Source organism: Bombyx mori, chromosome 21 (genome assembly GCF_030269925.1).
Source record: "Bombyx mori chromosome 21, ASM3026992v2".
Classification (NCBI taxonomy): Eukaryota; Metazoa; Arthropoda; class Insecta; order Lepidoptera; family Bombycidae; genus Bombyx; species Bombyx mori.
This window is the reverse complement of record NC_085127.1, coordinates 7,481,397-7,508,668: the sequence shown is the minus strand read 5'-3', so window position 1 is coordinate 7,508,668 and position 27,272 is coordinate 7,481,397. Positions and strand designations below refer to the sequence as shown.

Genomic DNA, 27,272 nt, shown 5'->3' with positions numbered 1-27,272 from the left:
GAAACCATTCCATCAGTATTTTCTTATGACGTTGTCACGATCAACTATCGTCAGTAAACCGACTTTACAGACAACCGATTTTTTTTTATAGTAAACAATAAAGCAGCAATTGCTTGTATAATTTTGCATGACATGAAATAAGGCATAAGGGTATTTCTTCATCAACAAAATTAGTTAGAGTTTTTTAATTCCAGAACATAGTTTATATCGAGGGGAATGTACATGTTTCTTTCAAGCATATCTTATCTTTTAGCAAATACTCTCCAAATTGGTAGGCAGCGGCTTGGCTCTGCTGACGTCCATGAGTGACGGTGACCACTTACCATCAGGTGGGCCGTATGCTCGTCTGCCTACAAAAGCAATAAAAAAATAAAAAATAAAAATATTTTTCTTATTAATAATTAATGAACATGGCAAAAAATTTAAGGTCCTATTTTTATTGCTAAGATGAATGGATGATCTCGCGGCCCACCTGGTACTAAGCAGTTACCGGAGCCCATAGACATGAACAACGTAAATGCCGCCACCCATTTTGAGACATGAGAAATCGTGGTACAATTGTAGAATAATAAATACCCTAATTGAGTGTTAAATAAATTATTGAAACAAAAAATTTGGGACAAATCACACACGGTTATCCGGCCCTATGCTAGGTTTCCGTATATTATAAGAACCAGATACTGATATATACCTACACTGACATAAATTAAAAATAACCATCATCACGTAGACTATACATTAGACACTGTATAGCCATCATAGTAAGACTATACATAAATAATAAAAATCTTACGTTACGGACGTTTTTTCCCGGTTAGGGTACCCCTCCGCATCGTCCCATAAGGAACTTCGTTCCAAAAATATACGTAAATATTCCATACGAACTCACAACTCTCCGCTCAATAATCAGTGGAGCTAACTATTTTATTGAGTCAGTTCCTACCAAATTCGTCCCTAATTATACGTATCCTAATTACAATACTGACCCATGCTGCCCTAAAGACGTACTGTTATATCCGGGCTTCGGTACCGTAGATATGCAGACCCTACCGTATTCCTGCTGCATCAGCTCTCCCGTAACCTTATCCACACCATACCTCATTGCAAATCCCCACTCACTCAATCAGTTCGTCTCCATCCTTCGCCGCGCTCGCGCCTATCATTTTTTATTAAATCCAGTGTGAATCATAATTTAGTTTTTTTTTAAAAAGAAGTTCATAGTGTCCCGTATAACATTGGTGGCAGCTCAAGGGATTTGAAAAAAGAAAAATCCCCGGAACGTCTTCCGAAAATAAAAGTGAGAATAACTATTAAAAGTGACAAAATAACGACTAAAAGTGAAAATAACTAAATAAATAAGTGAAATAAGTGAAAAGAAAATACTCACTAGTATTCTGAGCATACCAATCTCATCATCCCGTGGAAATCCTGGAAAAGATCTGCGCGTACTACATTTACCTTAATATCCTGCGAAGAAATCTATCTACTATTTCATCCTGCAACATCTATAGACCCTGTATCCTGTTGGTGGCTGTGCGTCGTAAAATCTTGCAAATAAAATTCATCGTGAACAATCCAAGGCCGAAGCAATTGTTACCTGTTACCTGCCTTATCGCTGCGGAATGCTCCTGTTCGTCGCGCCGATATCCGCCGTCTACGTACTGCTGACTCTGTAAGTCTCCGGACATTGTTGCGTTTTATAACTAGGGTTGTTAAATTTTGTAATTGAATTCTAATCCATGTAATGTTGTAGTAGTTTGCCATTTGTTCCGTCTCCTCTATCTACATTTAAATTTAAATACTATGCCAAAAGTGCCTAAAATTGAAGAAAGCAAATTAAGTTTACTAATTCCAGAACCGGAACAGGTTGCAAGCAACATAGAAATTAAGTCGCCTACTCTATCTCCTCGTGTCACAAGAAAGACCGCCGCATTCCTCACTATGTCCGAACTCGACCTAAACACTCTGTTTAAATTTGTTAAATGTTACGATGGTAGCCGCGATACCCTCAACTCGTTTTTAGTTAATTGCGACAACGCATATGATTTAGCATCAGAATCACAGAAACACATATTATTCAAGTATATCCTTAGCCAATTAAATGGAAAAGCAGAAATTGCTTGTTCCATCAAAGAGTTTTCGACATGGGAACAGTTAAAGGAGTTTCTCAAAGCTCAATTCAGTGAGCGTAAACATTACTCACATCTTTTAACCGACCTTCAAGAAAGCAGACAAGGGACACAAGAAAATGTCGGCCAATACGCTCTACGAGTCGAGACATATCTATCTCAACTTTTAACAGAAATCTCTTTTTCGAACACAAAAGCAAAAGAACTCCCAGGTCGAACAGCGGCCATGGAAGACCTGGCTCTACACCACTTCTTAATGGGACTTAATCCCCGAATAGCAACGATTGTGAGGTGCAGAAATCCGAAAACTCTAAACGACGCAATCAACCTCGCAATTTCCGAGGAAAAAATAATGCAAGTGACATCGCGAAGAACTCCCCCTGTTTACAACCCTAGCCAAAATCGTAATCAAAACGCGAACTCATATCAACGTCAATATCAACCCGCTAGTAGGGCTTTCCCTCAACGCGGAATAACCGCCCCTCAACGGCCAACCTATCAAAGTGCCTCTTCATTCACCACTTACCCTGCAATCTGTAGGTACTGCAAGGCCCCAGGGCACACTATCGACTTTTGCCGAAAACGAGAGTTTAATAATAGAAAATTCAATAATCAACCGGGGTCTCACACGAATAATAATAATAATAATAACACTCAGGGTCGTACATGGGCTAATCAGCCCATCCATCCTATTTTATCGAGAGATGAAGGCCGTGACGAAGTCGATAACAGTCATTTAAACACAATCGCTCTCCCGTCAGGTATCGTGCAGGGAGATTGTTAACCAATAAAATCGATATCAAACAAAATCATATAAATAAATCCACTGTATCCGCCGTGTCCAATGTATCCGCTGTATCCACTGTATCCGCTGTATCTAATGTATCCACTGTATCCGCTGTATCTAATGTATCCACTGTATCCGCTGTATCTAATGTATCCACTGTATCCACTGTATCCACTGTATCCGCTGTATCCGCTGTATCCGCTGTATCCGCTGTATCTAATGTATCCACTGTATCCACTGTATCTACTGTATCCGCTGTATCCACTGTATCCACCGTACCTAATGCATCCACCGTATCCGCTGTGTCCGCTTTATCCACTGCACCTTCTTTATCCACTGTATCCGCATTACCTACTGTGCCTATCCTCTCCACTACATCCAAACCTAAGCTAGTTTCGACGTCTCCAATACTTGAACAAAAAAAAAGAAATATATTAAAAACATATAATATTACAACTAGCCCATCAAAAAAATACTTACCATTTATAGAAATCAAGACATCACTCTCTCCCAAACCTTTGAAGCTCCTCGTTGATAGTGGTGCATCCGTTAGTATTATTAAAATATCTTCCATCGAAACTATGCCCGAGATCAAAAATGAATTCATCACCTTTTCTGGCCTAGGAACCGAAAGTAATCCAATGAAATCCCTAGGAATGATAGATGCAACATTTGATTCGTTAAAACACCAGTTCCACCTTGTCCCTGACTTGGATTTTCCATATGACGGCATAATAGGTAATGACTACTTCACCACACTTAACTGCAAAATAGATTACACTGAAAACACATTAGTTGTCAACAACACTAAACTTAATCTAAAATTCACTGATCCAATTTATACTATTCCTCCTAGGACCGAAACCGTTATCGAATGCTCTGTACTAAATCCAGAAGTTAAAGAGGGTCTTATTTTAGACCAAAATCAGATCAGTTCTCTTCTCATCGCTAACTGCATAGTAAAAGTTAAATCAAACTCAAGAATAAATATATCAGTTGTGAATACTTCCGAATATCCATTACGTGTAAATTCAAACTTAAAACTCAAATTGATACCATTTGACGAAAAAGCTAATAGCAAAATTTTCTATACTTCCGTCAGTGACAAAGAAAGTCAAAACAATGCTTTAGAGAGAGCCGAAGCAGTTCTAGACCTATTACGTGTCTCACACTTGAATGTCGAAGAAAAAGATGCTCTCTATGATCTATGTGCGACTTATTCTGACATCTTCCATTTACCCAATGACAAATTGACTTGTACCGACGCGATACTTCATGAAATAACCACTTCTTCCTCTGTCCCTATTAATACGAAATCGTATAGATTCCCTGAAGTGCACAAACAAGAAGTCCAATCCCAAATTACTAAAATGTTGGATGAAGGGATCATTAAACCTTCCACATCTCCATGGTCCTCTCCAATCTGGATAGTCCCCAAGAAAATCGACGCATCTGGTCAACGCAAATGGCGAGTGGTGATCGACTACCGTAAGCTCAACGACATCACTATAGGTGACGTTTATCCAATCCCTAATATTTCCGAAATATTGGACCAACTAGGTAAATCTAAATATTTCAGCACATTAGACCTTGCTTCCGGTTTCCATCAAATTAGGATGTCTCCACAAGATGCTCCTAAAACCGCTTTCTCAATTCCTCAAGGTCACTTCGAATTCACACGCATGCCTTTCGGACTGAAAAACGCCCCAGCTACTTTTCAGAGACTCATGAACTCTGCCCTCTCAGGCCTACAAGGCATACAATGCTTCGTATATTTGGACGATATAGTCGTCCATTCATTTGACCTAGAAAAACATATCCTCAACCTTTCCAATATTTTCGACAGGCTCCGTACTTTTAATTTAAAACTTCAACCGGACAAATGTGAATTTCTCCGTAAGGAAGTATCTTACCTTGGTCACATAATAACCGATGAAGGTGTAAAACCTAATCCGGAAAAAATCAAAGCCGTGCAACAATTTCCTACTCCCAAATCTCCCAAAGATATAAAATCCTTCCTTGGACTCGTATCATACTACAGAAAATTTATCCCAGATATATCCAAAATAGCTAAACCCCTTACTAATCTCCTAAAAAAGAATGTCCCGTTCCTTTGGCAAAATGAACAGCAACTCGCCTTTGAAACCTTGAAAAACGCACTCATAACAGCTCCACTACTAGCCTATCCTGACTTTAACAAACCATTTGTACTTACTTGTGACGCATCCGATTATGCAATCTCCGCCATATTATCCCAGGGTGAAATAGGGAAGGATCGCCCCATTGCCTATGCATCACGAACCCTAAACAAATCCGAATTAAATTATTCCGTTTCTGAAAAAGAATGTTTGGCTATTATATTCGGTACCAAAACGTTCAGACCATATCTATATGGACATCGTTTCAAAATTGTTACAGACCATCAACCGCTTAAATGGTTATTCAGTCACAAAGATCCGTCTTCCAAATTAATCCGATGGAGACTCAAACTAGAGGAGTTTGATTATGAAATTGAATATAAAAGGGGCAAAATCAATCGAAACGCGGATGCTTTGTCCCGTTTTCCTGTAAACCCAATAATCGAAAACCAACCTCAATCTTCCACTTCTGGCACCGCTAATCCTAATCTCCAAGAATCTGAGATTCCTTCCGACCTTCTCGAAGACCTTACCGAACTTGGTGCCTTAGATATCAGTCCAAGCCAGGGCGTCGACTTCAGCCCTCTCTATCCACCTTCCGAATCAAGTGATCCAAACCCTCCACCTTTGCCAGATCCTGTCAACGACACACACGAACCGACACCTGAAATAAATTCCAACATCACAGACGACTACTCGACCTTTCTAAAATCCTTCACAGACGAGAACCAAACTTTTAATACTCAAGTTAAAGAACACAACGAAAGTCTCCTTAAAAGCACTTCAAAAACTATTTTAATCCCTGTCTCCATTGATTTCGATGACTCAAACCCTTATCTTGAAGACATACTTTCCTCATTAGAAGACCGTACAATCCTTGACAATGAACGTGAACTTCATAGTTTTATGAAAATAGAGCTTAAAGGAAAAGTTTTTTATCTTCTATTTACGAAGGTTTACTATTTCGACAATTGCACTTACCCAGACATATTCAAGACCCTTAAGTCCGCACGAGACGACATCATACTCCAAGGTGACATAAATGATATTGCCATTTCCGACTTCAAGAGCTCATTTGAACAACACTCTTTTGTGAAAATTTATGGGATGCTAGTTTACCTATTCAACAACACAAACACTACAGTAAACATACACCATGATACTATCATCCACCCTGTCCCTACCGAAATTTCTAGAATACTAAAAGAAAACCACGATATTCCGATCGCCGGTCATCTCGGTTCCAATAGAATGTTAAGCAGAATTAAAGAACGTTATCATTGGAGAAATATGCGCTCAGACATCGAAGACTACGTCAAGAATTGCAAACTGTGTCAATCAAACAAAGCTCTGCGCAAGATCAACAAATCTCCTATGCAAATCACCACTAGCTCTACTCGCCCCTTTGAGAGGATTAGCCTCGATCTCGTTGGTCCCTTGCCTGAGGCTGGCCTTTCAAAGCTTAAGTTTATTCTAACTCTTCAAGACGATTTAACCAAATTTTCTATTGCATACCCAATCTCTAATGCTACCGCAGAGGAGTCCTGCGAATGCTTAGTCCACTTCATTTCCTTATTTGGTATCCCGAAATCAATACTCACTGATCAGGGAACCAACTTCACTGCCGAACTCTTTAAAGTAACGTGTCAATTTTTAAAAATTAAGCAACTCTGGTCCTCTCCCTACCATCCCCAAACGCAGGGCGCCCTGGAAAGAAGTCACTCAACACTAAAAGAATACCTTAAGTCTTATGTGAATGATAATCAGACAAACTGGCATAAATTTGTATACACAGCTATGCTCACCTACAACAGTACAATCCACACCACTACTCAATTTACACCTTACGAACTCGTCTTTGGTCATAAACCATATATACCCGATTCCGTCTTCGATTTACGATCAGATGTCACGTACCCTGAATATCTTAAGATGCTTAGTCACCGCCTCAAAATATCAAGAGAAAAAGCTCTACAAAATATTAATGTCTCTAAAGAAAAGTCCAAGACATATTATGACAGACACTCTCGCCCCGTCCAATACAAGGTTGGAGATTACGTGTATTTAAAGAATCATCTCCGACTTAGAAAGGCCCTATCACCGATGTGGAAAGGTCCTTACAAAGTTGTAAAAATTCACGGCAATAACACCCTTTCCCTCCTGATAAATCGTCGGCACGTGAAACATCATTTCGACGAAGTAAAACCAGCACCCGTAGTATAAAACATAATTAAACTACTAGCTCTTCTAATAAATACGTTCATAGCTTTAATACATAAATATAATTAAATAAATAAACATAACCATATCAGTAGTATCATGAAAGGAATAAAATCTATGATACTTTCAGAATCGCTACGAAAAGTGTCAGCATCCATGGAACAGATGCTATTCAGATACATCCTGTGCAGAGTAGTCCTGGCATCTACCTCGACCCGATGGGTTCCTTAAAATTAATTAATGGTAATTTAAGTATTGTCATCCCAGTAAATGTATCCTTCATAAGTCCCCATTTATATAACATTAAAGCCGTCTTAAGTACAGCTCGTAACTTCTGTAACCAGAATAGGATATTTGAATCTTCAGAATGCGAAAACATATTACAACCTCTCGAAGTTCGTTTCTCTGATATGCTGAGAGATTTCGATTCTGTTTCTCACCTCGTTGCACGAAGAACAAAACGCTCAGCGTGGTTCGGTGGTGTCGGGTCAGTATTCAAAACCCTGTTCGGCACAGTAGACGAAAATGATGCGATCCGTTATGATAACGCCATTCGAGTATTACAAGATGATCAAAAAGATCTAGCAGAAAATATAAAACAAGGTATAATAGTTACAACCTTTGCGCTTGACGCACATAACAAATCTATTAACCAATTAATAGATAACGAAAAATCTCTAAATAATGCTGTTACTATTTTATCCGATAATCTAAAGAATTTGAGTCAGGGTTCCGCTACCCTTAATACTAAAATGAAAATGATGAAAATTGTAAATATCCTAGAAAATAGCATACTTACCCTGTCATTTAAATTAGAAGACATATCCAACGGCCTTATGTTTAGTAAAAACAATGTATTATATCCTGCAATTTACTCTCCTAAAGAATTTTATAATGATTTAGTTAATAATTTAAGATTTCTTCCTAACTCTAAAGAACTACCAATTCCATTAGATATAAACAACGTCCATAATTTAATTGACGTCTCTAGTATTAGTTCATATTATTTAAATGGTAAACTTGTATTTGTTTTAAAACTACCTTTAGTATATCCTTTGGAATTTAACCTTTATCATGTGTTGCCTTTACCTACCCCTATCAATAATAATTCCTACGCTATGATTATCCCTAACACAGTATATATTGGATTTTCCAAAGATAGAACTAAGTATTGTCATTTCGAATCATTTGATAAATGTAAATCCATTGGTCAAAATTATATTTGTGACCACATATATACACTATCTAGTGCAACTCACCCCACATGTGAAAGTGAAATCATTACTAAACATTTAACTAAATTACCTGATGAATGCCAAATTAAAGCCATAACAGGAAACATAGAAATGTGGCAAAAACTACAAGAAAACAAATGGATTTTTGTCATGTCCAAGAACTCCAAATTCACACTTGATTGTCTTGATGAACATATCTATGAGACAAATATATTTATTTGAAATACCATTGAAATACCCATGGGTTGCACCGGATATTGCCGTGGTATTGAATTATTATCTAAAGAAACTATTCAGATTAATGTTACACATATTAAAATTGATTTTGATATTATAAGTAATCTTAATTTAAGCGAATCCAAGTTCTCCAATGTAATGCCAAAAGTAAATATAAAATATCCAAATTTTGACCCGTTACTAAACTACAATGAGAACTTTGATTTACTTAACCATAAATTAGAAAATATTATAAATAAGCCTCAACTTGTAAAAAATTATGAACACTACTATGTCCCGACTACCATGTATTGTATTCTACTCATATTATTAGCATTAAGTTATAAATATTATAAGTTTTGTAAATCTAGGTCCAGCGGCATCCTTCAATCTCCTTCCATCCACCTTGCTCCTGATAATCCCGAACCTGAAATTGAACTTACCTCACCTACCTCTCCTACTCCAAGACTTCGCTTTTGATTCCTAAACTTCACCCTTAAGGTGTAAGTTTAGTCTCATCCGGGGGGCTGTTATATCCGGGCTTCGGTACCGTAGATATGCAGACCCTACCGTATTCCTGCTGCATCAGCTCTCCCGTAACCTTATCCACACCATACCTCATTGCAAATCCCCACTCACTCAATCAGTTCGTCTCCATCCTTCGCCGCGCTCGCGCCTATCATTTTTTATTAAATCCAGTGTGAATCATAATTTAGTTTTTTTTAAAAAGAAGTTCATAGTGTCCCGTATAACAGTACGTCAGAGAGGCAGCAGTGCATATGTTACGGTAAAAGTAGATATTGCGGCAAATGTACACATTTTCCGATAAATGTGCACATTTGCCTCCTCGTGTGGGTAATGTGCATTCAACTAACATTGACAATTTCAAAGAAGGGAAATGACCATTGAATTCACAATGACCATGTCGTTTTGGTAAATGTGAGAGCATGGCATACAAAATACGAAATCGCAAGTGCTAGTAACGTGCTAACCTAACCCAGCCTGCGACATTATCTATATATTAATACGTGAAGCAAAAACTTCTTATCCCTTTTTACGAAAATTGCGCGGACGGAGGTGTATGAAAATTTCCACACTTATAGAGAATATAGAGAAGGAGTGCACAATGCTAATATTTTTTTTTAATTATGCATAAAAGATACATTAAATCAATAAAGAAAACATTACACACACTACATACCATGTATTTCACGCACACACGCATGCATACTATTTATTGTCAAACTTTTGCTCTTGACGTCTGTGGTCAAATTGAGAATTGATTCAATATTGTTTGTCTTTGTTAATATTTTTTATAGTGTAGTCTTGGCGAAATTTGTGATTATAGAAGTATAAAATACAATCATAATAGTGTACAAACTTACAATTGCAATTAATTATAGTCGAATTTCGACTACTGCGGGACCTCTAGTATTATTTAATATGCAAAGAAAAGTATGTTTTGTTTGTCATTTACATTTTTTAATTTGATAATTTTCGTTATTAAAGCCTTTTGTATTATGTTTATTTAAATAAATGTTTTTTTACTGCAACAACATTATTAATTTATTTGTATTCCAACTTTTCTTAAAACGTGAAGGCAAGAGTACACATTTACCGGGAAATGTACATATACATTATATTCAGTTCACATATACCTAGCTTTTTGGCAAATGTGCACATCTAACGGTAAAAGTGTACATTTACTGTAACACATATACTTGATACCAGGATTCTTTAGTAGGAAATGCATTTGCACTCTATAATTGATCGCAACTCCCTTTCTCACCAGTACCCGACTGAGACGGAAATTGTATTAACCGTACTATGAACCTGGACGTCTCGGTATGATCATCCTGTTTATTTCTGCTGTAAGCGATCGTGTACTAAAGTTCGAAGAATTAAAAAGCAAATATAATATAGCTAACATTATAACGTCATCGAAGCCGGACTTTTATAAATTTGCTGATTAAGTAATATACATGTGGGCTGCCTACAAATTTGGAATTGATGTAGAATTAATTTCTTCTCTTTCTTAGCTAAAGTCACCTAAAACGCTTCTTTATTTTCTAACGAGTAATGAAGACCGTAAATGTAAGCCTCATAAATCTAAGTCTAACACAAACGTTAAGCTTGCACACAATTTATTTACATTCACAATTTATCTTCATAAAGCCATGCGGTCACCGACCTGACAAGTTACGTTCTACTGTAATCTATTTTGACTTTATACATTTAAGAAGTAGCCACTACTTTCAGGGACGTGTTTTAATAAAATTCTAACTTCCTGTGTACTGTTAGAAATTTTCGTCAAGTTGTCACGTGTGTGGCATTATGAATAAACTGCCCTGTGTACTTATATCGAGTGATATGACCAGGGCTTAATCTCTGCACCCGGTCACCGTCCTCGTCGAACCCGTCGCTTGCGACAAATGGCTCGACGAGCGAATTAACCCATAGACGCAACCCACTGAGTTTCTCGCCGGATCTTCTCAGTGGGTCGCGTTTCCGATCCGGTGGTAGATTTAGCGAAGCACTGCTCTTGCTAGGGTCAGTGTTAGCAACACTCCGGTTTGAGCCCCGTGAGCTCACCTACACACATTAGGGTGAAACTGAAATAGCCTCTCAAGGCTATCAGCATAGGTAGGAAAAAAACCTGGCAGGCACGTAAGTTTCAAAATATCAGATCTGCGTTTTACAAACGAAGTTTATTATAACGGCATAGCATCAAGTAACAATGAAATCCGTAAAACAATTAGCGTAATTAAAACGACCCGCTTAAAGGGTGGAACATGCCACAGATGAACTAGCAACATGGTCATGGAAATAATTTCTGCAGTACTTGTATAGGAGGATGAGTAAGCATCTCAAGTCCAGAGTGTAATTTAAATACATATGTAGGTAAGGCTTCTCCTTGGGGCCGTCAATATAATTATGTAGCTAACTGACTTTATGCAGGAACTAAGAGAGTAAGAGCTAATATTTCTGTTATTATTGGGACCTCAGTTAGTTTGACCAGCGAGGCAATAAAAAAATTGTCAGAATAAAATAAACGTCACTTTTTCAAATTTGCGAAATAATATTACTGCGTCCAGCCATAATAGTATAGGTTCTGTTACAAATGAATATGCATTTTTTTAAATGAAGTAATGTAATATTATTAAAATTTATACCGACACATTTATTAAAGTCTCAGCAAAAAATTAAAAATAGTCTATACGAAATGATCACCATTGGCTTTTATACGGGCCTTTAATCTGTTTGGCCACGGATCTATGGATTTACGCACTATTTCCAAGGGAAATTTCGACACTGTTTGTTCCAAAGATTTTTCAAGAGACTCAATGTCACCGTGACGTTTATTGCAAGCCATGTCTTCTAAAACTAATTATTATTTGAAGTATAAAGGGTTGAGGTCTCGGCTAGATGAATTCCAGTCTTCAGCTCTTATAAAGTCCAGAGCGTTGATTTCAAGCCAGGCTTGGGTAGTTCGTGCCTTGTGACCAGGTGCAGAGGCCTGCTGGAAAGTCTACGGTTTATTTTTAAAAAGTGTATTGCTTAGAGGTTTCACAACATGATCCAAGACTGTATCTTGATACACTTTGGCTAAAGTTTTCACTCGTTTTTCACAAAAATGTAATGTTGTGACTCCTTGATAAAACACGCCCCACCAAACCGGCACTGGCGCAAGATGATGACCACGTTACACCTTTCCGACCACTCGAGCAGCTTGTTTAGAAATGTGAGCTACACTTTATCATTTTGTTTATTGTAGTGTTCTTCACCTTTAGTAGCCTTTCACCTGTGTATCGCGACAGAAGGCGTTTTGATCGATCCACTCTATTTAATTGTAAAGATTGATATAGGGCAATAGGGCATGTACTGTATATCGACGATAAGTACCGAGCTTCAGGTCTTGTTTTTTAATACGTGACAGAGTCCTAGCGGGAATCTTCATTTTTCGCGATAAGATTTTTTGCTTCCTAATGGGGTTTCGATGAATTCTGGCCTAATTCTAATAGCACGCGGCCGCCTCTATCTTTTCTGGTCTTCGACGGACGAAGTGCTGTATCTGTTGATAGTACGATATCTGATACCAAGCTTTTGAAGTGTCTGGAATATGACCGACGGCTCCATAGCAAGGCGATCACTGCAATCCTATTTTCTTTAAAACACCATTGCATATTGTAACTTGATAATGAACACGAAAAAATATGTCAAAAGGCGCAAAATTTAACGAAAGTTTTTAAAATACTAATATATGTTCCAAATTCAAAATAATTAAAAAGTTAAAAAAAAGGTAACTTTTTATGTAACGGTATTTAAGGCCAGACTAGTTATGTACATAAGATTTTTGTGTACATTACTTAACGTATTTTTCGCATCCGAAAATTAATAAGGTTACACGGAACATTTGAAAAATATATATTCGTATTACACGGGCAAATCCACACCCATCACACACCTGTGTCATAACGTACAATAGTCTTGAGTAATTCGGGTTCTTGCTAACTTGGCAGTTATTTTAGCTTGAACCCTAAATATTTTTTTGTATTATGTGGCTTTCGGTCGGAACGTTGTCCCGATATCCATATCTTTACAGACTACTTAATTAAATGCAGCTACACCTAGACAAAGATAATAATTTATCTTATCTTCAATAGAATGAAAATCTAAACTATATAAGTAATTTAAAACACGAGGTAGGATGTCATTAAGTATATATATTTTAACCAATAAAAATGCTTTTAATAGCCCTTGGTAATACTGCAAAGAATAAAATCATCAATATCGCAAAAAAAACATATTTTTCTCAATTTTGTTTGTTGTGCAACCTAAAAATGGAACTAAAGTTGAACAAAAAACCTTTGACATATTATGTCAAAGTGTAAAAGTTTTTGTTTGATAATAAATTGTACGGAAATACATGTGTTTTCTTAGAAATCTATTATTAATCTAGCCGAGATTACAGCATGCGTAGGTAAACCATGAAATCCAAAATTGATCGTCATCTTTACATAAACCTAGTAAATCCCATCTCTAACTACACTAGCCCGGTTGGAGATCGGTTGGTTTGTCCAAATACAATATGTGTAACAGCTCTAACTATACTTGAGACCTCAGAACTTATATCTCAAGGTGGGTGGCGCATTTACGTCGCAGATGTCTATGGGCTCCAGTAACCACTTTACACCAGGTGGGCTGTAAGCTCGTCCACCCATCAAAGCTATAAAAAAAATCAAAAAAAAAAGTGTGCTGCCAAATTAACTGGAAAATATAATATCACAACACTACTACGTCAAAAAACACAGCATCTCACACATCACATACACACACATAATGTGCACGTATCAAATAGTTGCAAAACCATCAGAATACCCGTCCGCGAATCTCATCACTATGCTGATTACATATGCATCCTAATTTTGAACACACGAAGCATTGACGTTTTGCATATGGCTTCATTTGCTTTCCCAATCTTTGGTATACAACATCTCACGTGCGTACAAATCAATGTTAAACTTTATTTAAATTAATACGTGTATTGATTGATAATAATCTATATATTAATACGTTAAGGAAAAACTTTGTATCCCTTTTTACGAAAATTGCTCGGACGGAGGAGTATGAAATTTCCCACACTTTTTTTTGATAACGCCATCTTGTTGTGACCTTAGCGGTTAGTTGCCCTTAATTAAGAAAAATAGGATTATTATTCGCCAATAGATGTCGGGAAGAGTTGATTATTGAAAACACGAATAAAACAAACATTTTCTGAAAATAAATCGTAGCTAGATCGATTTATCGCCCCCGCAATCCCCTGTATACTAAATTTTATGAAAATCATTGGAGCCGTTTCCGAGATTCAGATTATATAGGTATATAATAATATTAATATACAAGAATTGCTCGTTTAAAGGTATAAGAATATAGAAAAGGAGTGCAAAATGTTTTTTTTTAATTATGCCTAAAAAATACATTAAATCAGTTAAAAAAACATTACACACACCATGTATTTGACGCACACACGCATGCATACTATTTAGTTATTGTCAAACTTTTATTCTTGACGTCTGTGGTCAAATTGAGAATAGATTAAATATTGTTTGTCTTCATTAATATTTTTCTATAGTGTAGTCTTGGCGAAATTTGCGATTATAGAAGTATAAATAGTCTTTGAAAATAGAATCATAATAGTGTACACACTTACAATTTCAATTAACTATAGTCGAATTTCGACTACTGCGGGACCACTAGTTATTATTAATAGTAGTATGTTTTATTGGCTTTTCATGTTGCTCTTTATTGGATTACTAAATAAAATTTAACATAACCTCAAAGCTGTGTATAGTTCAAATCGAGAACAAGATGTGTATTTGTAGGTCCAAGTAAACTGATGTGGAAAACGTTTCATTCACACCACTTTCTTTGTTGTACTGTAATTTTTTTTCCTAGAAAACTGAAAATACACCATCAAAAAAGTCCGCAAAATTAAAAAAACACCAAGTTCTATATATTTTTATGCCGTTGATTTTACAATAAACATCATGCATTAAATCTTCGTCATGGTCTATATGTGTGCATAGGTCACATATGTGTAGACGTCGATAAACTAAACTCGCCCATTTAGGTGACCTTATACATATTTTGAATTCTAACGAACATGAAAAAATACTAATAAATTAGACTTATCGTTATTTTTGTTTGAAATAAATTTTAGACAAATATATTATACAATGTACATATTTCTTTCATAAATCCTTGCTCCTCATATTTTATTGTAAGCATATGTTACGTGCGAGAAAAAAATGTACTGTAGATTAATTTACATTATTTATATCTCTTTTCTGTCTACTGGTCGTCAAAGAATGTAATATGGATGCAAGATCTGACGTAAATGAAAGAAAAATAAAATAAAAAAGAGATTTTATTAGGAAATTAGCAGTGTAACTGTTCAACTTTAGTTCTAAATATCATTGTTGATATGTACGTACATCGACGCTTGAAAGGCAAACATGACTAAGCGACAATAACTGCTATGCGCAAAAGAAAATATATTTCTAGGTCTATTAAAATCATTTCAATCCTACAGCTACTAGCTAGATTCTACTACAGCTAGATTCGTTAAAATAAATTTTGTTTTCACGTATTTCAACTTTAAATTAGTCTACTATAAAGACGCATTGTCGCTTAGTCACGTTTGCCTTTCAAGCGTCGATATGTAGATGTGATTAAAAATTTAAAAATAAAACAGCTCATGTGAGGATTCGACTTGGCAAATAAGCTAAAAAAAAGTACTTCATAGTAATGAATGGTCCAGTTTCAACTGTACACAAAGGAAATGAAGGAACAATAAAATATCAGTTGAAATTCAAGTAAATTTGAATATTTCAGCTTCGTTAGGTCGTTCCTCGTCGAATAATATTGCATTTAAAATAATGCCTTTGTAGTTGTTTTTTTTATGTTTATAGAATGAAAACTTCAGTCGTGGACGGAATCTTTTCTTTTTATTACGCTTATTCAATTACAAAAATGGAAAAGAAGGAGAAAGCATATTTAACTTACAATGGTTTGTCTGTTATTTTAATATTTAATGTACACGTGTTTGTTTATCCATATCTATTTGAATTTTATTGTTTTAATTTTCGATTCGATCGTCACACAAAATTATTCTAGCCAAAAATGAATTGGCTTTAAACATGATGTTTAAAGTTTAACGATGACAACATCTGGATAAATTATAGTAATCAAATCACATTTTTTAAGAGGAAAATTCAAATGTAGGTTGCTGTTATTTATTATCAACGTGAGATTTAAGTCTTGATTGTATTATAGAGTGACTGTACCACCATTCAAACCGGAACGCATAACTGCATCGTGGCAGAAATTTGCAAGACGCCAGTACCTACCTAGACAAATTCATTACAGTAGTAAGAACATGGATAACAAAAACATTCAATTTATTTATTCCAAATGTGTCATATATATGGGCAAGAACTTATGTTTATGTAAGCTTTATTACTCTAAATTTCGAAAGGACTGTTTAATTAGCAGACTTTTCATAAAATACCGTAACCTGATTTTCATCGCAAGTATTTTCTATTCCTGAGTGATATTTGTTCAACAATTGTTCCATAAAATTATAGTTAAGATTTAAAATATTTAGATTTAGGTCTTAATGAATATCCGACAATACAGATTCTTCTCAAAATGTACTACATATTTTTAGTTGCTTTTATTCTATTATTTTTTCCCGCTAAATTAGCAACAGAACACTTTTGTACTTTTTGTGGGCTTGTAATACCATCACTGCTCACGATAGGAATTAGAAGAGTATATTATTATGAAGTTCAAAAGACGACTTCAGAGGTACTACTATCCGAATAAGTTATGAAGAAATATTAGGAGTAATTCGAGATCGCATACTATATACAATATATGCACTGAATCTTACTGTGACCATATAACATCCTTTGAGCTCAAACAATCGTCTATTTAGTGCTTTTTTAAATTCAAAGCTACGTGATCCCAGGGCTAGCACAAAAAACGTATTGAATAATTTATAACTGCTAAAACATTATTTTAGGGCTTTCAGCATACATTAGCACTTATTTAGGACACTAAAGAATTTTAACTCCCCAAAATTAACATCAAAAGAGAAATGCTAATATTCCGCACGGAATGTTAAAAACCTTGTTGTAAGGTCATCGCATTTGCCAGATTCGTGAAGAATTTCGCAATACACATTACGAATTATACGTACGTTTTTAAAACGAACGAATGTGAAACCATTCTCTAATTTAATTGTGCTGAACCGAAATAATTATAGCGTCATTGAAAATTATGTCTACAGTTGAAGCGAATTATCAAACTCCAGTGGTTGCACCCAATAAACAACTGCAATCCTAGTCTTTAATCAAAACTTAATAGCGGTGCTTGCAACGATACCAAAGTACTGGAAGCCCAACGAATTTCAAAACCATAATCATTACCTCGAAAACCATCAATGAAACAAAAAAAAAATTTTTTTTTTAAAATCACACCGTACCTAACGACTTTTCCATTGACGTTTTCTATAGCCTGAAACGTTCTGGTTGTATTTACAAATGGAATATAATTAAGTAAGTAGGTATGGTGTTCTTCTGAGCTTTGAGAAAGCCCGCATAAAGTTGGCACAGTGATAACCAAGTAAAGAGAAAAGAAAATCTTTCTCGTGGAATAAAAAAAGGCGGAGATTTTGCGGATATCTCTAATGAAGATTAATCGTCAGATTCATTTTATTGGTTTTATCTGTTTGAAAGTGCACTGTATTTATTATTCTAATAATTTCCTGATGTATATTTCTTTTTACATAGACTTTAATCGCTATAAAGAGAGCAATGGAAAGAAAAAAAAAGTAAAAATTATTATTTAAACAACGATATATTATTTACGAGTATTTATATCTGTGTTTTATTTATTTATTCTTATTCTAGATTTTCAAATACTTCTCTGAATATATTTTTGTGGCGATTTCTACATTTTATTTTAAACCCCGCATTATATTAAATACTATACACATATCAGAGATTTTTCTGCGTTACATCCGTTTTTCCCTTCCGTGATGTTTCCATAGTGTTGCTGGAGCTCTACGGAAGAATCTGTACGTAGTATCGTCAACTTAGGTAAGGTGACAAATGAGTATTTTCACCAAAAAAGGTGTATTGGGCAAGAAGTTTTCAACATATCATGGCGGGATTTCACTAGTTTTCGTGAAATTTAAAAATCGAACGGTTTTCCATTTAACACTTATCACAACAATTATCATCGATAATTTTCACGATAATAGAACCCAGTTCATTGTGTTCTTCGGGAACAATGAAAACAACTTCAGGTAGAAAACGTAACTCCTAAAGAAGAACGGGGGAAGTTATCGAAAGCTTCATTATATTCAAGTTCCTTCAAAGAAATTTCCTGTATTATTTACGTCATCGTCATATTTTAATAAAAACAAAGACGAAGACTTTCATTATGTACCGATTAAGTTTGATTTCTATTGTTTTTGTTTATTATAAACAGGTTCGGTGGTACTGCTCTGCCTAGCCCGGTTGTAGACCAAATATCCGGTTTGAAGAGCGAGATAGTCGTTACTCAAAGCAACTGGGACTTGAAATAATGATTCATCGCGGTATCTAGGTACTTGGATCCCAAAAACCGCTGAAGAGCAGTTACCCCTAACGATATACTGATATTTGAAGAAATCGAAGCTAATTATAGTTTGTCATTTATCATTCCGGTTCCGACGGTTAGCGTGGTATGGACACGTGATGCGTAGAGAGAAGATGCATGTGACTAGGACATGTACCTATGGAAATGGTAATGCAAGGTATAAGGGGATGAGGTCGACCGAAGAAGACTTGGATGGAGTGTGAAATGACGATATGAGAGGCAGAGAGGAGTGAGTGTTGAGATGACGGCTGATAGAAGAGAATGGAGGAGAAAAATCAGCTGTGCCGACCCCACCTAATGGGATAAGGTGGAGAAAAAGAAGATTTATCATTCCGGCAATATGACTTCTGCAAATTAATTTATTGCTAAAATTCGGTTTTTGCCGAATAGTACTGCAAATAAATGCGCAATTCAAACTTACCCCTTAAAACTTTTTGTTGATTTTTCATCAACCCGATTTAGTAAATATTTGAACCTGTTCTTAAGTTCTTTTATGTTTCTCGTAGATGTCATCTTAATTACCCGTAAATTTTCTCGGTTAATTCTTACCCAACAAAACTAATTTAAAACGAATTATTTTTCTTACCTTAACTTTTTAAAATCGATAATAATTAAACTCCGTAGTTATAAACAACACTACACTATGTCAGTTTAGCTTAGATATGTTTAGTACTAGTTTACACTCATTCCACACTAAACTACCAAACGTTTTATATCCCGAAACTTTTTATCCTTGCACCAAGGAAAAAAATCTATACAAAATATTTAATTTTAAAGATATGATATTGATATCAGTAGTTACTACTAAGTCACAGTATTGGACCGATAGGGTTAATTAACGGGAAGCGGATATAAATTTTCTTATAAACCAATAACACTCATACACAAACGCCAATCATGAAACGAAAATAAACTGCATAAGTCCATCATAAACGATACGCGTGTTCAAAGCCAAAAGTTCGATGTACATTAGCGGTTAATTACTGCCACGTACGGCATTCGTACATCCATTTTAAGCAAAATAAAATTTACGCGCGTCAAGATCGTGGCGGCATACGCTAGAGCGAGTGCTGACGTCCACTCGCTAGGCCGCGGGAACGCGTACTGAAAACTGTAAGCTTTCCCGACACTAGCGATTGAAAAACCTCATCGTGTTTTCGATGACCGCACACGAGTGAGAGGGACAGAATGCAGTTTGGAGCGTGCGTTTAGAATTAAGCTTGACCGGCATGAGCCGAAAGGAGATCCAAAGTGTACGTATCAAAATAAACATGCCGCATACAGAACGGTTTATATTGTGCATTTGTAAATCGCGTAACATACGGATGAATTCGTACTCATATTAGATATTGCTACGGACGTTTCGTGAAGTTTAAATGTATTAGATGTCTAATATCAGAATATTGCACAAAATGATTCCTTTAAGCGGAAATTTATAACTCATTGTGTGAAGTTTTTTTATTTATTTTACTGGTTTGAACCTTTGCTTGTGATTTTAAATTATAATAATCATTAAGCTAATTTGAAATTTCATCATATTTCTACGCTACTTTATACCAAAATTATGCGGAGTCCAGTTCATTGACTTTCTGGGACCGAAGACAAAACGCGCCACCTCTTGTGAGTCCGCGCGGGTGTACCACCGCCCTGCCTATTTCTGCCGTGAAGCAGTAATGCGTTTCGGTTTGAAGCGTGGGGTAGCCGTTATAACTATACTTGAGACCTTAGAACTTATATCTCAAGGTGGGCAGCGCATTTGCGTTGTAGATGTCTATGGGCTCCAGTAACCACTTAACACCAGGTGGGCTGTGAGCTCGTCCACACATCTAAGCAATAAAATAAAATAAACCCACCAAATCCTGGAGCCTACTGTGGTAAACGTGGCATTCCCTCTTACACAGAGACCGGACGGTGTCCCTAATATTGCCATAACTAGTAGTATTCAATTACAAGCGGGTAATGCCCGTCGCCTGTCTTCTATAGCAATGAAATTAAAGACAGAACCCATTTTGGCGGTCTGATATTATAATATTTGGCAAATTCAGTAACAGTCCTAGGCGTCTGTATCGACCTAATTGTAGGTTCAAATGTTTAACTACCTTACTTATTTTGCTCAATCGACACATAATCGCTGGCACGCGGCCAAGTTCGCAGTGAATTTCTCACGAAGTTCATTAGTCTGTTCTTTCACGCAAGAGCAGGCGAGAAATGCACTTTATCGGGCCCTAATGGAACTCGGCAACTTTTTAAAACTCACTTACAAGTTTATTGGAATAAAGTCTTTTAAGCGAAGAAAATGTATTTTAGTTAATTCCTCGTAGGGCTGTGAGTGTTTTTTAATTTTCTTTGTTCTATGAATTTTATGGATCATCACATTATTCTTTTCAAAAACAAACACAGAGAAATACTGAAAAACCTTTTTTATCCATAGATTTGATGAATGAGCTTACGGCCCATCTGATGTTAAGTGGCTACTGGAGCCCAAGAAAATTCCACTATTCGTGTTAAGCTTAAATATCGAAGTTCTGAAAGTTATATTACATTGTCTAAACAACTTCTTATATAAGACGTAGTTGTGAAAATTAAATGAAAAAAATGGTTTAGGTTTTAATTTTTTTTTTATTAAACCCCTTTGTAGTTTTTGTTACAATTTTTCAATGTATTATTATTATATTAATAATATTATTATTTTATTAAGTGTTGATATTCCATCCATGGATGATATTCTATTTTTTTTTTGTTTTAAACAATAGGCTTAGTAGTAATTAAATGTAGTTTGTGTATTGAGATAACAAAATCATATCACAATAATTTTGTGTTACTAACTGATCTATGTATTAGATTGCTTTTGAATCTAAAAAGCACAGTCAATAAACCTATTTTATGAGGAACCAATATTTAGATTAGCATCCAGGAGTACATTCGAATTTCGTGTAACTTATTTTTCTTAATCCGATCATAGTAATTACATTGAAAGAAACTACTTCGCAGTGAGGTCGGGGCACTCGTAAATGAACCCTCTTAATGATATTATGTCTAGCTGCTACCACGCTAATCGTGTTAGCACTACATAATGTGAATATATAGTAAATTTTACACGCCCACGTGCAATTCGGATGAGTGCGTCTCAACGTACGCCAGATTGACCACAGAGTTAAAAAAATTCTTAAAAATAAATATAAACGAAAATCTTTATCTTTAAAAAGACATTCTAAAAAAATGAGATTCTTGTTCCTAAATCTATAAAATGATATGAACATTTACATTTAATGCATATATTTAAATTTGAACGTTTCTCATAGCTTTTGACTGCTATCACAAGTAATGAGGAAATTAGGAAAATTTATTCGGCAACTTGGAAAGTTAATGCAATCTCAGATGTTAAATCGTTTGATTATTAAAATTATCTCGGAAATAGATTAGAAAATTCGATTTCCACATTAATGAGTTTTCGAGGTGATATTTTAACTGGTATTATTAAAAATCTATTTATGATCTTTAGAACTGTAGAACATACTAGAAAAGCCCATTCATACTTCTGTGTGACTGTCGATGGTATAAATATGAAAAGCACTATTCTCATTTCTTGAGTTCGAATTCTTATTTGTATTTTTAATACAGCTTGATAACTGGTGTCTGAACACGAAGAAACATTTAAACCAACCTATCAACATCTAGAAATCATCTTGCCTAAAGAACTCCATATTTCAAAGTAAGTAGGAGCTTTTACGTTGTGCTGTCTATGAGCTTTGTAAATCGCTTAACAACAAGTGAGCCGTGAATTTAAATACCCGGTTAAGTAATAAAAATGCTTTATTTATTGCTTAGATGTGTGGACGAGCTCATGGTCCACCTGATGTTAAGTGGTTACCGGAGCCCATAGACATTTAGAACGTAAATAACGCCACCCACCTTGAGATATAAGTTCTAAGGTCTCAGTATAGTTATAACGGCTACCCCACGCTTCATACCGAAATGCATTACTGATTCACGGCAGAAATAAGCAGGGTGGTCGTGGTACCTACCCGTGCGGACACAAGAGGTAGTACCACCAGTAATTACGCAAATTATCATTTTGCTGGTTTGATTTTTTTTACACGATGCTATTTCTTCACCGTGGAAGTCGATCGTGAACATTTGCTAAGTACGTATTTCATTAGAAAAATTTGTACCCGCGTAAGATACGAATGAACCGAACGTCTTATCCTTTAGGCCGCGACGACTTCAAAATACATATTTCGCACAGAGCGTTTATCAAACTTTATTTGAAATAGAACATACCATCGCTATGGTACCTTCTATCGCTATCCCGAAAATAGTTTGTTAAAACGCTCTGTTAATAAATGCAGTGATTCGAGTAGTGTGATGAAATTTGTACAAGTGGCAAGTGATGCGATTATAGAAATGGGGGGGGGGGGAAACAGCGGGATTATCCCGAGTAGTTCCTTTAAAAAATGAAAATGAATTTAGAGACGAACGAACTTGCTTAGTTCAAATGCGTCCTATCTCTATTAAGTCGTTTTCTCGCAGTCGCAAATGCTTATCTACTGACTACATTCAGTCACTTAATATCTTAATTAAAGCTCGCATTTTAAAACCCCGTTATCTCTGTTTAATATCTCTTTCATGAAATCTACATTAGAATTTTTATTAGCAATGCGGGTCTCAATTTTGGTAAGTAGACGCTAACTGCACGAGATTCAGAAATATTTTGTCTTTTTACAAAAAAATCCCATGCGCATGCATAATTTTACCGGTCGTAGCGGCGACGATAGATCAGCAGTTTTTCACGAAGACACACCACGAAAATGAAAAGTGATATTTTTGCACTCAAAGCATTATTAAGTATAATTTATCGTACTCTTATTATGATTAATTTATTTAGGGTTACATTTTTGGAACCAAATAAATGGAATTTGAAATTTGGGTCTGTAGCCATATTACTTTTGGTAAACGACAATATGTCTTAATATTATAAGTTACAGATAAGTGTTACACTTTCACACTGTTGACTTTTCCAAAGATTGTGTTTCGTAATATAGTATTATTAACTATTAAAACTTTTAAAATAAATGACGGGTACATTTAACAAAAGAAAGTCTAAGATTTTTCCCAAAACCTACTTACGCCCCGAGGCTGCGGGCCGTTGTTTGCATTGTATGAAAATTAAGATTGTTGAGCCAATAAATTGAAACAAAAAAATGTTTCAAGGTCACGACAATTCAAACAATAAAACTTCACTGCTACGCAGAATTAAGTTTTCCAATTCAGTAAATTGAAATTCTAAGAATGACTCTTAAAATTTAACGTCAATCTTATCATAATAAAGTTGGATCGTTATTCACTAGTTGACTGAAATAGGGACATAAAAGTTACAAATTATAGAAATTACTTTGTTACGCAGTATTTCTAAATTATACGCTTATCCACTATTTTGTGCAAATTGGTAAACGAAATTTCGGCTGAACAAGAGTTAGTGCATTTTTTTAATTTTATTGCTTAAATGGGTGGACGATCTCACGGCGCACTTGGTATTAAGTGGTTACCGGAGTGCATAGACATCAACAACGTAAATGCCGCCACTTACCTTAAGACAGGAATTCTAAACTGTCTGTTTTACAATATTATTTATTATTTTTAGCATAACGCGAATAACGCAAATGGTACATTATGACATGCGAAAATAGTCTGCTTTTCACTTTCTTTAAAGTTTTTGTTTCGTGTGCGGGTTTTCTTTTATGGCCCATGTAGGCAAAAAAGCATACGGCCTACCTACGGACCTACCTACTGTCCTACCGACCTACCTACAGAGTCGTTACTCTCACCCATGGACTTCAGAAATGCCAGGGGCAGAGCCAAGTCGCTGCCTGCTATTAAGTACTCTCCAGAAGCCTCGTTTTGAAGAAGGACATATCATAGCCCTCGGAAAACACCGTTGAGGGGAGCTTATTCCAAACCTGTACGTGGCAAAAAAGATCTCTGAAAACGCACTGTGGATGAATGCAGTGTCCTTCAGGTAGTATAGATGAACTGTACTCCAGGCGGGCGGTGCGATGGTAAAAATGAGATGACGGGACCATCTAAAACAATTCCTCAGGGCACTCCCCATGGAACATATGGTACAAAATACACAGAAAAACGAAATCCCTCCGCAGACCCAGAGGTTCTAAACGATCAGTGAGAACGAGATTATTGACAATCCCGGCCCTCTTTTGTATGGAGTCAAATGGAAGTAGCTGGTATTTGGAAGCCCCGGCCCAGAGGTGAATGCAGAACTCCACGCGAGGCCGGACATGTGCTTTATAAAGCAAAAGTCAAGGCCTGAAGTAACGCTTCACTCTGTTAAGGACTCCCAGCATTGTGAACGCCAATTTGGCCTTGAATTCCAGATTACTCCGATATAAGAAATCACCCGAAATATTCACCACAAGACTCCCAATACTCGTGGAAGGTTGCAGGGATACTCGTTGGAAATGCGGCACCATGACAAAGAGGTCCTTCTTCATAGAGAACGTAATTTCCCCTACTCACACGCTTTTGAACATTTTGTGTTATAGAGAAAGTAGTGACAATCTATTAGTCTAGTACAGATTTCTTTATTAGTATTATTTAGATTATTTTATTAGTATATATTTTAGGTCCCAATGCTGGAATTTTTTTGTTTTAAAGAATTTTCTAAAGTTTCAAGTTTAAAACCTTGCGTGCTTATTGTTACTAAGCATGCAGTTTGAAGATAAGAACTTCATTGTCATATCTCAAGGTAAGTGCGTTAGTAATTTATGTTGTTAAGTCTATGATTTCCGGTTATCATCTAACGCTAGGTGGTCCATGAGGTCATCCATCTGATTAAACACAACACAACGTCAAAACTGCCACATCCATCACAGTCCCATATTAACAGTGAACTTGTGTATTACGCAAATAGCACACCTTGGAAACTTGCTCGTTCCATCTAAATTAATGAAGTGCCAAAATAAGCGACACATCAGGGTTAATTTTGTTATGTTTTGTCCCAGGGAGAGCAAAAACAGATCGTGCGACGAAATTGGTACTTTACACGGAGCCCTTGTGAATTATTTGGTGGACGTTGAAAATATTATTAGCGTGTTATATGGAGCTGTCCTTTTAAACAGCTATATTTTGACCCTTTTTTAATTAAGTGTGTGGTGTAAACAAACAAAAAAGAAATGTAATAAAGTGTAAAACTAGTGGTAGGATGTCTTGTAAGTCTGCACAAGTAAGCACCATCGCCCTGCCTATTTCTGCGGTGAAGCAGTAATGCGTTTCGGCTTGAAGAGTGAGGCAGCTGTTGTACTGTAAAAACTGACACTTAGAGCTCATATCTCAAGGTGGGTGACGGAATTTAAATTTTTGTTGTCCGTGGACTCCGATAACCATTTAACGCCAAGTCAACCATGAGATCGTCCACTCATAAAAGATATTACAAATTACTTTCAAGGAAACATTTTGAATGCTTTTCTTTGTAATAGCTTCCTATTCATTATTTCTTCTATGTATTAATGCATTAATGAACAAAGAACTCTGACAAGTTCAATGTAAAAGTTACCTAAAGATTGTGGAACAAAGCTTTATAAATTCGTACGGGGAACTACCACAAATATTGCTTATTTGAGTAGTCATACTATACTTAAAGGATAGATCTTCGACCCGCGTTTCAAGGTGAGTGGTGACATAAGTGACTGTCAGTATCTGACAGAATGTACTGTCAGTATGTCATACTGATAATATGTACTGTCAGATACCCTGAGAGCGTGAAATACATCTGCACAACTTGAGCAAAAAAAAGAATCATTTGTAATCTCCTCACTGTTATACCTACCTGATTGGTAAACTTTAGCTTAGGTAACATTTTAGGGATGGTTCTTGAAAACATTTCCCAGCGGATCGCAGTAATGCGACCTAGGGCTCTCCAACTACGAACAGCGCTACAAAAACATAAACGAAGTAGTAAAACAATACTTTTTGCGGAATAATCCGCTGGGGCGTTTGCTTATTTTTTGCGGAGTAGCCCGTTTTGATGCTTACTTTGATTTTAAAAATAAAATTGTAATTACCAGTGATTTTGTAGCTAGTTTTACAGACATTTTTTTTTTATTTTGTCTATTTTAATACCTAATGATTTATAAGCTCTGAACATTTTTTATTTACTTATTAAGCAGTAACGCTTTTTTGTCGTCGAATACGTCTAATATGATGTGGGAATAAATTTTTGTTTAGTTCTTACCGAATTACATATTACATAGACATTATGTCTTACACAGACATCACAACGTGAATGCTGCCATCCACCTTGAAACATGAGGTTGACATTTCAGTT

General features: G+C 35.9%; 1 protein-coding gene across 1 annotated transcript in view; it reads right to left on the bottom strand.

The window, feature by feature from the left end:
• Window positions 1-20,017, bottom strand: part of LOC101741117 (small conductance calcium-activated potassium channel protein) — a 273,215-nt gene extending 253,198 nt beyond the window's left edge. Inside the window, exon 1 of the mRNA XM_062674710.1 lies at window positions 19,521-20,017. The gene's annotated coding sequence lies outside the window, so the exon portion shown is untranslated. The remainder of the gene's footprint in view (window positions 1-19,520) is intronic.
• Window positions 20,018-27,272: the final 7,255 nt, after the last annotated feature.